This window comes from Thermobia domestica, chromosome 10 (assembly GCF_964235325.1).
Source record: "Thermobia domestica chromosome 10, izTheDome1.hap1.1, whole genome shotgun sequence".
Taxonomy (NCBI): Eukaryota; Metazoa; Arthropoda; class Insecta; order Zygentoma; family Lepismatidae; genus Thermobia; species Thermobia domestica.
Window position 1 is genome coordinate 211,763,366 of NC_137463.1, and position 15,071 is coordinate 211,778,436.

General features: G+C 34.2%; 1 long non-coding RNA gene across 1 annotated transcript; it reads right to left on the minus strand.

Moving 5' to 3' along the window:
* Nucleotides 1-7,310: 7,310 nt before the first annotated feature.
* LOC145662971 (uncharacterized) lies at nt 7,311-15,038 on the minus strand. Its single transcript, XR_014127130.1, has 3 exons — nt 14,909-15,038; nt 12,179-12,236; nt 7,311-11,275 (listed from the first exon to the last, which is right to left on the minus strand). It is a non-coding gene; the product is annotated as an uncharacterized LOC145662971 (long non-coding RNA).
* Between the last annotated feature and the right edge of the window lie 33 nt (nt 15,039-15,071).

A 15,071-nucleotide genomic window follows, 5' to 3' on the forward strand; every position in this document is an offset into this window, starting at 1 on the left:
TCTTAAGTGTTAATAAGATTTATTTTGCTCTTCTATGTACTTCTAAAAGATTTAAGATAATAGCTACACCGTAACTTATGATTTTTTTTTCCTGGGGGGAAAGCATTATTACGCGTATTTGGTTCCCTAGAAAATGTTGTTTTTTCTCATTCTTGGGCCCCCTCTCTTTCCATTTTCTCTTAGTCTTTATGAGCCCCTCAAAGCCTGTGGGCGCTCCCACACGGTAAGACCTGCGGGGCGGTTACTTACGCCCCTGGGCCCGTTCCATACATGACTAACTAATTAAGGGGATAATATTGACAAATCTCAAAGCCATACGAATAAATATTATTTCTAGGGCCCTAAATTGTAGATCTCTATTTTACTAAAATGGGCCCACGACTCATGTTTGTTTTATATACATTTTGTATAGTGTTTTGTTTATGTAATGTAGGGAACCTGTTTGATGCTTCATTTATAATTTCATGTTCGTATCGTATATGGAGTAAGAATTTTTTTCTTAAAATGAGACCCTTCGAACAGCGGGGAGCTTCTCTAGGTTGCAGTTATCCCCCCTGCCCCCACAAATTACGGCCCTGGATAATAGTTGTGCTGTCATACTATCTAAACAATAAAACTTCAATTTTGGAACCTTGAGCAAAGCAACAATATTAGTTTCTATATGAATCGTATATTTATAGATCGTTATTTAGTGTGTACGTAAATATTACGTATGTTTACCTTTAATGGGTTGATAGTGAAGTTTGCCTTTCTAGGGTTAAACAACACACATATGCACTTCCAGGAGACATGTATACATTAAACTAATCGAAAATAAGCAAATAAAGTTTAGTATGAATTTTAAATTTCGCAACTGTCTGAAAACTGTAGAGAAATAGGGGCACGACTGATGAATATCAAAACATCAAAATTTCTCAACGGACAAAATTTTTGTTGACCTCAAAGGTGGACAACTCAAAAGCCAGAATGTTACCTCATCAAGTATTTGTTGTCTTGTTCAAGTGTCGGTTGCTTCCTGTCATGACTAGTGAGATTTGTTGCGAATTAATCAGAATGTTGAAAATTTTCTACCTTTTTATTATATATTTTATCTCGTATATTTTGTCACAACTAGAACTTCGAGACGAGTCGACTCAGGAATATATTTTCGATTCGAGACAGCATTCCCTTGAGAGGAGTCGAGACTAAAGCTGCCATATTATTTCATGAGAATACAGAACACCTTCGATCTCATCTCCCCCCCCCCACCACCACCACCACACACACACCTACCTTCTAACTTTCCAACATGATCCAATGAACTTCTGCTCTGTTTATGAACTACAGTGTTATAGGCGATAGTTCCCTAAGCTACAGCTACTTTCCTCTCCTCGTTTACTACAATTAATTGTACGGAATGAAGATATTTACACTGCTCGACAATTGCTAAGGAACAACTGATTTATGCCACATAGCTTTCTCAACAGCCGACCAATTACAGTCAAATGCATTGCAGAAGGCGTAGTTGAGCAAGACCTGTTATCTGTATAAAAGGTAGTGCACGAAAGTTCTGTGATCTGTCGAAAGATGATCCAGTTAGTTATTTCACGTAAATAGCGGCGTAGGTGATGGAGCTAAGTTCTGTGAAATTCAGTGTGGTGGGGCAATAACTAAGTGTAAATTGGCTTCAGGACAACGTTTGAGTACTTACGATCGTGGACGTCCGGTTGGACGGCTGGAAGCAGGACTAGCTTGGGAGAGTTATGCTCCCGGAAGTAGAAACGAGAAACAGAGTTCTGATTGGTTGGCGTTATCCACTTCTTGCCACGTTGCATGAAAATAGCAGAAATCAAACGCTTGCTGCTGTCGGCCTTTATGGCCGAGTGGGCTAGCGCTATATGCTAGTAATAAAATTCTCTTTTGGCGTGAGTTCAAACCCGGCCCGAGGAAAGTTTTTTACATGTTTTTTACATTTTTATAACACTTATTAAATTAAAATAATATAAAAATAATGCTTAAGAAAGTGATTTATTTACTTTTGTGCAGATAAGTAGTTGTACTACTTATGCCCTTGTACTCCATGATATAGGGCTCGTTTTGTTCACCTTGTACTTCATGATATAAAAAACAACTGGCTACGATAGCGCGTAAAACAGCTGGCTAGAGTAGCGCGCGGAAAAACGTACTTCCGGGAGTATTACTCTCCCGAGCGGATCGTCTGGAAGCTGTCAAAATATCACTACTGGGCGACAGTAATGCAAGTGTCAAAAAGTGTCATTTCGCAATCGGAAAAGGTCACGGAAGATGGAAATGCATTGCGAGAGTATGCTGATTGTCGTCGAAGGAAAACCACACCTCAAAAGGATCGATATATATCCCTAGTGGTGAAAACGAACAGACTCTGCGTCAGATAGCTTCAGACCTTGAAACCGCTACCAGTACACATGTATCTGCCAGAGCCATTTTGTGGCGCTTTAATCAGATTGGTTTAAATGCATCCCACTTCAAAAACGCCATCGTCATGAACGATTACAGTGGTGTCAGCAACATGTTGATTGGGATCAGCAACAGTGGTCCAGAGTGATGTTCTCCGACGAATCCTGTTTCACTGTGACAAGTGATTTTGGCCAGCAGTTACTGTGGAGAGAGCGTGGAACACGTTATGCACAACAGAATGTTGATGAATGTGACCGCGAATGCATGAGGTGTGGGCAGACATTATGCACAATAGCATAATCCTGCTTCACATCTTTGAGTGAAGTAGTGTGACATTCCAGCAGTATTGCAGAAAGATTCTTCTGAATCATATTCGTCGTTTTCAGACTTCGGTAGGTCATGACTTCCTGTTTATGGGCGACAATGCGTGCCCACACAGGACTGCTGAAGTATCGGACACACTTGAACGTAAATATATTTCGCGTATGCAGTGGTCTACTTACTCTCCGGACCTTAATCCTATTGGTCATGTCTGGGATGTCTTTGGCAGACGTGTTTCTCAACGAATTAACCCTCTCCGAACCGTGGAAGAACAGCTGTATTTGCCAAAATTACGATTGGCAGATTAATCTGATGAAAACTTTGCTGATTTTTTCTCTGTGTTGTGTGTAATTGTTAGGGTCAAATTTACATATTCCTAAACCCTAGACCAAAACACAATTCTTTGGTTCTAGCCTCTCAAAAATATTATTTATAATTCTTGTTAACTTATCTAATGTCTTCTGGAAAAAATTACTCATCTTCCCTGTGCTTGTAGATGTAGAAACACTCGAAATCTTCTTATGTTTGCTTGTATTTTGGTGTTGGACAGTGTTCGAGTTTCCACCAGGTACAATGGAAAACTTAGCACTGCAAATTTGGCATTCAATTTCATAGTTCAACTTCGTTGCTTTCAGAAACGGGTACTTCTCCTTCAAATTGAAGAAAACATTCACTTCAGTTTAGATATTCTTGTTGATACTAAATCGGAGCACTTCACGTAACAGTATTATCAACGACAGCTCAGCTCGTACACTTTATCAAAGATTGCAGATTCTATTGGCTGCTGGCGGACTATTACAACTACACTGTGAATCTATTGGATTGTTCTCTATCAAATCGGAGAGGGTGATATGATAATTAATTTGAGGCTATTACATGTTACAGCTTATTGTCCGTTCACTAATTACAGATTCCCAAGTAACATCAGCATTTTTGACATTTTACTTTTCGAATAAGCTTATATTGATAGCAGATATGGGACAGGATTAAAATACGGGACATTTGCCTGTCCCGACTAAATTTACAGGGATGCGGGATACTTGGGGCCAAAAGCGGGACTGTCCCGTTTTTTACGGGACGTATGGCAGACTTAGTCGAGATAGTCTAAAATCTCGACTCGACACATCTCGTGCGCACCCTTGTAGAGACTTTTGCCAAAAATAGGTTTTAGCAAGCAAAATAAGCTATTTTAGACATGATTAAATTTCATAAAGAAGAGTTTGGTTTTAACCTGAAATCCAATATGTAGTAATAATGCAATTAGTTACGTTGATTAATAAACAAATCGAGAAAACAGACGCTGGTTCAAGAGCCACATCCTGGATTTATAACTACTTTAGTTAATTTGCAACGACAATATTATGGCCACTGGATCATGATTCTTTCAAAAAAAAAAAAAAAAAAAAAGTTCCGGGGGGAGGCATACTTCGTATTCGGAGGGGCACTGTTGGTATTATTATATTTATTATTATATTATAGACATATTATTTTGGTCTTCTCCGGGGGGGCTCTCAGAGCTCCGGGGGCCAGTGTCCCCCCAAAAACATGTCTGGAAGAAACACTGCCCTGGACATCTACGTTGTGTTAAGTCCCTCAAGGCTTAAAGCTCTTAATGTATTTCAGTTTCTATCGAGAATCTTATTCAAGATGTATATTTCAAGGTGAAATTTCAATCCAGGAAACTTGTGATCTATCATATAAGAAAGAATGTTTTTGCTAATTTTGAATACCTTGCTCTTCATTGCGATTTATTTCGGTACAAATCATTGCTTAATTTATTAATGAGTTGTTCATAATGTTGTCACATTATCTTCTACACTTTGAAGTATAAATTTATTATTTTTTCCATCTCTTTATGTGATGAAACGTAATATGCATAGTGACATTTTGAACTATGTTCTCTCTTCTGTTTAGGGCTAAAGACGAATATTTTATTTTTTTAAAAAAATAATTAACCTATATTTATTTCCAGAAATAAATATGATGGAAACCAATATGCTGACCACATACCAAATAACTAAAAACCATTTCCTTGACCATAGCTGTTTATAAACTATAACGGAAGAAAAACTTAATTTAGTTTTTATCGATTTAAAACTCTGGAACGGTACTCTATGCTTGTAAAATCATACGTCCTCTTTATTTGACAAATAATGTTAAGAAACAAACAAAAAAAAAAAAAAAAAAAACTGCAGAAAGTAGAATGATATCTAGAATTGTATTTTTTTTTTTTTTTTTTTTACTGTTGCCCTATCTGATCAATGGAGAGAAATGAAAGCGCGACGAAGAATCGAACACCAGTCATGTAAGTCCTGCACATATCCAATGAGTCACGGAACAACTATGTAGCAAAGCTTGTAGTCTGTAAATACGTGGCTAATAGCCGTAAATTTCAAGTTGTGAAAGAGAATAGTTTTATTTTTTTTTAAAAAAAAATAAGTTTTATGATATTTCAATATCTTGTGTTAACTGGAAAGAGAAATATAATGCAAATATCGATTTCGTTAACAACTGAGCCTCGGAAGACCGTAATTTTTTTAAGTTTTACGATATTTCCATATTTTGTGTTAGTTGGAAAGAGAAATATAATGCAAATATTGATTTCGTTAACAACTGGGCCTCAGAAACCTTGAAAACATTTAATTACATCTTGAAGTGGTAAGAAGGTATGCATAACGTCTTCATTCTCGTAGTAAGAGGCAAAAGGTACTATTCCGTGAAAATCATACATTTTTAGTCGTATAATTCAATGAGTCAGTGTTTGCCAGTGGAAATAGCATAGCATAAACTGCGGAACCCAAGTCACCATTAGTACAAGAGATAAGTCCTTTACAGTGGTGCTCAAGATTTTTTTTTAAACAAAAGTGTTCTTTGAATGGTTTCTTCATGGAGTTAGAAAAAGGCGTGAATATAAATACTCTGCAATGCAGATGCTATAACATAACCTGCAATACCATTCGATGAACAATGTCAGCAACTCAACATAAATTTGTATTTTTTTTTTTTTAAATAACACTATGTCAGATTATTACATATTTGAAATCTACGTTTTCAACAAAACGTATAATATTAAATGTATTATTTAGTGTAACAAACTAAGGACGCTACAGTATCACAAACATTCGTAAACTTCCAAATTTTGGAGGCCGCTATAACAATAGTAACACAATCAAGGCTCATCAATGCACAATGAAAGTAGGGCTACCTTAGCGTCGAATACTATGATCATGATATGATATGTTTCTAATGAGTAGAGACAAAGTTACAAGAAATTGAAAAAATCTACTTTTTCCTAAAGGTTTTACTTCGAGAAACTGCGTAGGTAAATATCACCCAGGTAATTTACAATGAACATAAAGTTCCTACTATACCGAAAGCCGCTACGAGTAACATGTGTTTACAATGTCTGCGCCGAATCGAAATCCCAACAAGGGTCACAGTAGCTCAGTGATAGAGCACTTACCTTTGGTGCGTGGGGTTCCTGGTTCAATCTCCGGCCACGTACGTTTGTGGTGGACAACATCATGTTTGTGAGTTTTGTTCGGTGCTCTTGTCTTCTCCCACATTTCATTCCAGCAATTCTTCCATTATCATATACTTCCTTAATCATCGTTTTCCTTAGCCTAAAGGACATAATCGTAGGACATTAAACTGAAAGCTTCTTATTTTATTTTCATTTCAGAATTCCAGTAGATGAGAGGTGCGCTACAACGTACGTTTCCCTCCAATCACAAGGTATTCACATGGCACTTGTTTCAATGTATGGGAATATCTAGCTAGGCAACATTTCCACAGCGATAGAGAGACCAAGAATGAAGTTGAAATGTGATTTCAATAGCAGACACTAAAATTCTATGACTGTGAAATACAGAAGTTAGTACCGCAAGTGTTAGGACACTGGCTTCATTTGCATCGCAAATGTAATTCCTATATCACTAAATACGTAATAGTGGACATCTTGTCATATACGAATTTTTTTAGTGAATATTACCTTACTTTCTGGTCGACTCGATTCGTGTTTTTAAAACATCAACTTTAGAAAGAAATGCTACTTTTATTATCTCTTCCCAGAATAACATCATAGTTTAAAGACAATGTCTGAATTGACTCTTTTGCGTGTATTTAGAATGCATTTCACTGACTTATCTGTAGTCTTTAGTACTGCAAGAACAATGAAGCTAAATTATTTAAAGTCATAAAAAACGTACAGCTTCCATTCAAGTCGTAATTCCAAACAAGATTTTTCCCAAAACATTTTCCAAACTTACAGTCTGTAGTATGAAACCTTTCTGCAGATGTCAGATTATTTACGTTCTCTCAAATCCTTAGATTTTCTTTTTTCTTTTTTTTTTTTTTCGAATGTATCAATAGAATAAGGAAAACACCTCATGTGATTAAAGAAGAACCATTAATGATTTCAGAAAATAATTTCGCATAAATAGTTGATTTTTCTCAATAACTGAAAACATTAGAGCAACTTAAAGAACTAACAGAACATAATACAAAAAGTATTAAATTCAACTTTTTCTTGGAAGCAGTATGGATGTAACTACTAGTAGTACATGCATGTCCAAAATTATTGTCGCATGTTTATAAATATGTTGCTGTAAGAATATAATTTGATAACATATTCGCCCGGTATTTCTTATAATGTTAGTATGTGTGTAATCGGCAAAGACATGTATATGGCAAATTTCATGTCAAAACAGCAGTAAATAAGAACAATAAAACGAAAATAAAGCTTTCTTGTCCATTTGGCAAAATTTTGTTTTTCTGATTATAATTTTCGTATTTATAATTCTTTTCCTATGCAATTTACCATAAATATACATTTCCCAATTATACACATAGTATTAAAAGTACCCCGCAAAATCATTATCAAATTATATTCTTACAAGAAGACAGTTATAGGTATGTGATAATCATTTAAAACAATAGTGCCCGTGTCATTGTTAGTAGTATGTATGAGTATCACAGTTTGAAGAACACAAACAGCAACAATAGGCACAGTCTGCTAGTTAGATGTGTACTTTTATTGTTTACAATGTAATACGTAAATAAACAAACCCTGTTATCTAGCAGAATAAAAAAAATTCCAAATACCACAACAAACGACCACTTATTAGCCCCATAAAATTTAATTTTGTTTGTCTCTGGATTTTTCTCGAAACATATACATAGAAATTAAACCCCAAGTAAGTTATTATGTTCAGGTGAACGCCATCTATCTACTAATTATATATATATAAATTTGGGAGTTACTTTAATTTACTCTCAAACAGAAACTAAAGTTTAAGAGTTAATTTCGGGCTATACCAGTATTTCACTAATTATAATATGTATTGTCATCTTGTCCACGTCATAATAAAGAGCTTGATCATGGTACATTTTAGTATATGTTTCACCTTAATAGGTAGCATAATTCTTATAGAGCATCAATTTTAAGGTTTGCAAACAAATTTGTTTTGGTTGATTTTTCCCGAAAACTACGCATGAGGTTTCGCACTCACTCATATTTTATTCAGCTTAATACGATCTATCGATTTGTATTTGTTTCAAATTTGAAGATCTTTTTGTTACGCAATAATGTTGTATTGAAAAAATGTTTTATCCTGGTAGTGGGTTTCTGTTAACGTGTATTAGCTATCTATCTATACACACACAAACATATTATATATACGTAGTAAGATTTACAGGGTATTTCAAAACTACTCTGACAACGTTTGAGAGGTGATTCCCGACACCAAGATAAGACAAAAAGTATAGGCCAACTTGGGTGCACAAATGCTTCCTTTCGGAGTTATAGACTTTCGAAAACATGAAAAACTGAACTTTAAAGGGCTATAGCTCCAAAACTATAGAACCTACAATAGTCGGGTCAAGACTTCACTTAGGAACTAATACGTGCACTGTCCAAACATGCATGTTTGAGAATCCTAAGGTACTCACGCAACAACTTTTATGGACGCAATTTGTCTACGAGCACATCATTTGAAGTACCCACCTCTACAAAAGTTGTTGCGGAAGTACCGCAGGATTCTAAAACATGGATATTTGGATAGGACTCCTATTAGTTCCTAAATAAAGTTTTGACCCGACTACGGTAGGCCCCGTAGTATTGGAGCTATGAACCTTTTAAATTCATTTTTCCATGTTTTCGGCAGCCTATAACTCCGAAAGGAAGCATTTGTGCGCTCAGGTTCGTCTATAATTTTTGTCTTATCATAGTGTCAGGAATCACCTCCTAAACGTTGACGGTGTTGTTTCGAAACACCCAATAGATATAGATACATATATAAATATATAAACGATATTTGTAATGAGTTTCTAGATTGTCCTTCATTGAAACTTAAAAATTCTTTGTTGTAAGTTTACACATTGTATTTACTTTACTTTTAAATGAGATTAATTTCTGCAAAGAATTACGGAAATGTACATGGAACAAACCTGTTAAGCATTAATTTGAGTTTAATTAATGCTCTCTTTTGGTTATCAAAAAGCATCAGTAAGTTAAAATTCCAAGTTTGATATCCAATAACCCAGAAAGAAAAGTTTGAGCAAGCAAATATTTCACATGTGTACTAAACAAATCTTAAGCCAAACGTGAGTTTGGTCTAGATTTGATGACTTAAATACACGTAGATAGCGTGTGATATAAGATACTGTAACTGCAGGTATATACGCCAGTGCAGCTAAATACGCCAAGTGTTCAGTGCTGGGACGTTCCCAACGAAATCCGCTAGAATGCGCCTCCAATATGTGACACGGGCTTGGACAAGTCCGATTTGATGAATGCTCTGGGAGACAGCGCTGAGATCACCACGCCGTCGAGTATTGTTTGAATCAGGAAGGTTCTGTCTAAGGACGTTATTATTTCAATAGAGGTAAGAATCCATTATTAGTACCGTACTAACTCAGAACATTGCCGATTGTTTACAGCAGTGTACGCCTTATTTCGTGTCCGTCTGGGAACACTTTGTTTTGTAAATGTAATTAGTACCGTACTAACTCAGAACATTGCCGATTGTTTAGAGCAATGTACACCTTATTTCGTGTCCGTCTGGGAACACTGTTTGTAATTGTAACTTCAGAATTTGTGATTCCATGGCTACTACTAAATCAATACCAAGCATGGTGCAGCGAAATACGCCAGGGCTTGTGCAGGACTGAGTGCAGAAGACATAAATCCTGTCATTTGTCCCACATGTTCCATGTAATATCGGTGTAGTATTTTTAAGTTGCAGTACACTGACACTATTTGTTTATCCTCTTGTGGACTAAAACTTTTCAGTTTGGAACTTCGTTTCAACTTTTTGGAGACTATCGGTTTTACATTTTATCTTTTTATGTTCATCTTACACTTTGATTATTCTATTGTTTGCTTCAGCCGTGTTGTGTAGTAATATTTGAGTTCGTATAATACAGACGATGTAAACAGTTGCAATATTTATTACAGGTTTCTAGTAGTATCCTAGACTTGGCGTAATTACCTGCAGGTGTTGGTAAATACACCAGTTTGTAACATTTTTTTTTTTTTACCTTTTGTAGAAAATGGAAGTGAGTGGCATCATTGCAACGTTTCTTCTACACGCGGAAAAGGCTACTCTGCAACGCGCATGTGCTGTTCTTTGTGTTTCGTGAAAATTAAGGCCATAAAAAAGTCCAACACCTTTAACATGGCGTATTTACCTGCACCTACCTTATATATTATTTTTCGACTGTTTCTCAAAAATAAAAGTCAAATAAAGAAAATTAATTGATCCTTTAATAACGCTTAGATCAGCAAAATGCACTAGTAATTATTTTCTGGAGAGAAAATGTTTTCAAAAACCAAGAGATATCAACTAAAGCATATATTCTACACGCTGCTTATACTGTTGCTGATGTCTAAAATAAAGAACATTGGTATTGTGTATCATTACTCAGTATTGATCATACATTTACTTGAACAGCTAAGCAAATTAATCATTATTATTTCTTTTAAATTCGAAACAAATAGCAATCTTTCTTCTTACGTGTCTTAACATTTATAACAAAATACCACAAATATATACATGCATGAATTATTCGAATATATATAAGACAAACATACATGTCTTAGAGCTGTGCATCCTCTTTTCACAGTGAAAATCAATACATACGGACGTAGGAATAAACCAATATTCGTCTTCTACTTGGCAAATAAGTTAAATTTTATGTAGTATCTTGAGAAGACATGATACGTCAGACTAGTATGTGCTTAATATTATATTTTATTTATTTACTCTATATTAGCTCTTTGACTTATCGTAGTATGAAAATACAGTGAACATCAGTATATAACAAGCGGAATTCGAAGTAGAACATCAACTGATGTAGACTTTCCTAATGTCTTACATGACGGACTCCACCTGGATCGAAATCATATTAAATTTTTAATGCCAGTAGGCTGTTTCCAGTGATGCGATTAAACTTTTAGAAGTAAAATAAAGCAGATGCCATATAGGTGCACCTTCTTACTTCGGCTTGCAATAATAATCAGGACCTGGAGTGCATTGACCTAAAATGACAGAAAAGTATTTTATCAAATGATGCTAAAGTTACTAAAGGTTGGTAGTAAGACTATTCATGGCTTTGGATTAATTGTTTTAACAAAAGAGACACTGACCAAAGCTTAAAACTTTACTTTATTTTAAATTATAATTTGTAACTGTTTCGGATATCTAGCAGATCCTTCTTCAGACACGATCGAAATTAATGAAAATACAGACATATATATAAATAAACATATACAGCAGTTACAAATTATAACTTAAAATAAAGTAAAGTTTTAAGCTTTGGTCAGTGTCTCTTTTGTTAAAGGTTGGTCTTAAAATTAATTATAAACAACTTTAAAATACTAGTAATTTTAAGAGATATTTTTTCTAGGAATCACTTAATATATTTTCAACAAGCGGAAAGATAGAAAATGTGTTTGGGTCTTCCTTTGCACATATTTAATTTCTTATAGATCAGTGGCGGCTCTTGAAGTTAAATTGATGAAAACTTATACCTGTTTCACCACTGCAACCTAAGGGAATAAAACCTACCTAATGAACTACTTATTCTATATAGCTTTCTAAAACTTTAAATTTTGTCGCTGCAAGCTCAAAGAAGAAAACTTTACAAATTTTTACCGTCCCGACTTACCTTGAGAGCCACCAGTATTGTCTATAACAGGTAATTATCTTATATCATTTTAGAGAAGGTATTTCATGATTTATATTTTGATATAAAAAGCAAGACAACCACCGTATGAGTGGATTTTCTCGACGGTCTCCCATTTCCTCCTCCTCCTTTCCACCATTTCATTTATTATCATCACCGTATCATTTAGCCTCGGAACATAATCGTGGCACGTTCAACTAAAAGGAAATTAGATGTAATAAAATCAATGAATTTGTACATCACGTGTTTTACGTACCTATTTTTATGTAATGAATATTTTAAAATCTAGTTCAACTTTCAAACAGTTTTGTAAGCTGCAATGAAGAGTAACATTATATCAGTAACAAAATCCGACAAATAACACAAAAGACAAAAATCACCTTAGAAATGCATATTTTTAAGAACCTAATGCCATGAATGGAATTTGAATAAGCAGTGCATTGCATCATTCATAATAGAAATGTTGGCAATAAGTAATATGCGAGAACTATTTCTATATTTTCTTTCAAAACAACATTTCTCTTCTAAATTTTAGTTGTTAATAAGCTGGTTACGAGCAATAAGATTTCTTGCGTATATTCCTTAAAATCGAAATTTTGGATAATCTTGTTTTATTTATGTTAATTTGATATTGAGAGTCTGCAGAATATATAATCACATACTTTTCTTTCGTACACGTCTGTACCAATAACTGACTAGTAAGACATATTAAACCTATTCCTACGTTATCCACAAGTCATCTTAAATAAAAGTAATGTCACTTACGTTGTGCGCAAATTCAAAGTAATTGCAAAGCTACATAGAAAGTTACAAACACGACTAATTCAAAGAAATTGCAAAGTTACTTAGAAAGTTACAAGCACGACTAATTCAAAGTAATTGTAAAGCTACATAGACAGTTATAAACACAAATAATTCACAGAAATTGCAAGGTTACATAGAAAAGATACAAATATCACTAATTGTGTTAGTACTAGGAATATGATTTCCATTTCAAGAAGAATGTATCCAGTGATGAAAATTTTCCGGAAAAGTTTTCGATTCATAAAAACATACTCCTATATCGTTGTTTAGCCGTGATGTGAGGTGGAAAATTTTCTTCTACATTTTCCCGGAAAATTTTCCGTTCTAAACAAATATCAGTGATCAAGTAACAATTCCTCACTAATCATAAAATTGATTGAATTCATATATAGAAGTGTTAAAAAGTGAAAGATCGTTTAAAGAATCTGAAAAATTTCATGGCTCAGACAATGTTTAGTACTATGTAGGAACAAGTGAAACAATTTTTCATGAATCGAAAAATTGTCTGTCCTGTATGGAAAAAGTGAAAAACCTTTTATGTATTGAAAACTTTCATTATTTTGAAGCAAAAATAAAACAACTTTCTGTGAATCGGAAAGTTTTATTGCTCTATAGAAACAAGTGGAAGGAATTTTCATGGATCCGGAAAATTTTCATTGCGATGTAGAAACAAGTGGAAAAACTTTTCATAAGTCGGAAAATTTTGTATATTATGTATAGTTATGTTAGAAGGAAAATTTTACACTATATTTAACTGCACGTTGAGCTATAAAATTCAATTCCTGTAGAGGAAAGTTAGACTGCAACAAATTATAATTCTCCAATTAGCTTTCGGGAACCGGAAATTTCTCTAATATTTCAAGTTGGGAAGTAAAAATTTACATAGTGTTTCTCTGTGTGTGTGTAAAGTGCAGGGAACATACATCTAGTTCGTAGAGAACAGAGAGTTGATTTTGAGTTTAACGTCCCTTTCAGCAGCGAGGCTATATGAGACGGAATCAACTGATTAACGTGGGATGCGAACTACATGAGCTCCCGCCAGGAATCGAAGCCAGGTCTCCCATGTCAAAAGGCGCGTATGCTAACCGATTAGCAACGAAGGATCTCGCAGAGAGAGAGAGAGCGACTATGTAAATTTTTACTTCCCAACTTAAAATACTAGAAAATTTTCCGGTTCCCGAAAGCTAATTGGAAAATTATGATTTGTTGCTGACTAACTTTCCTCTACAGATATTCAATTTTGTAGTTCAATGTGCAGTTAAATATAGAGGAAAATTTTCCATCTAACATCATTATACATAATATAAAAATTGTCCGGATTATGAAAAGTTTTTTTTTTCCACTTGCTTCTACATCGTAATGAAAATTTTCCGATCTATGAAAATTCCTTTCACTTGTTTCTATAGAGCAATAAAACTTTCCGATTCACAAAAAGTTGTTTTACTTTTTGCTTCAAAATGATGAAAATTTTCCGACTCATAAGAAGTTCTTCCGTTTTTCCATAGAAGACAGAAAATATTTCGATTCATGAAAAATTGTTTCACTTGTTCCTACAAAGTACTGAAAATTGTCTGAGCCATGAAAATTTTCAGATTCTTTAAACGATCTTTCACTTTTTAACATTTCTCTATATGAATTCAATCAATTTTATGATTACTGAGGAATTGTTACTTCATTACTGATATTTTTTAGAACGGAGAATTTTCCGAAAAAATATAGCGGAAAATCTTCCGAAAAATTTTCCACCTCACATCACTAAATGTATCTTTCAACGATTAGATTGTATTTATTTTAGATTATGACAGGCAGATCAATATAGACAGACTGCACTCGGCAGCTATGACGTGGACCAACGGGATTTACTTTTTACCTCTGTAAATTCTATTTCAATTTCTCCCTCCCTTTATCATATAATATTGAAAAGCTTTGAAAGATCTTTTTGTTATTTTATTATTTTAAATTATCTTTTGAAATCGAACATGAAGTTGGTATTTTAATTGAAATCTTGATTCAATTCTTGAGTTACACTATAAATCAATAAATTGATAAATATAAATAAATCAGATTCTACTTCATTGTAAGAGGTTTCTTGCCTTCTTATAGTAACTATATAAAATTTAACAGGATACAGTAACTTAAATAGATGTTTATAGTAAATAAAAATGATGTTACTCCCCAATACCTGTTCATATGTATATATTGAGTTTCCATATCTAAAATGAAGACACACTTGTTGCTATCCTTTAAACTCTTGAACATATTCCGTGCAAAAGACAAAAATTAATGACTGCGTTGTGAAAGAAAGAAAAATTGATAAGTCACTATGAGGCTCATATTTAAAACAC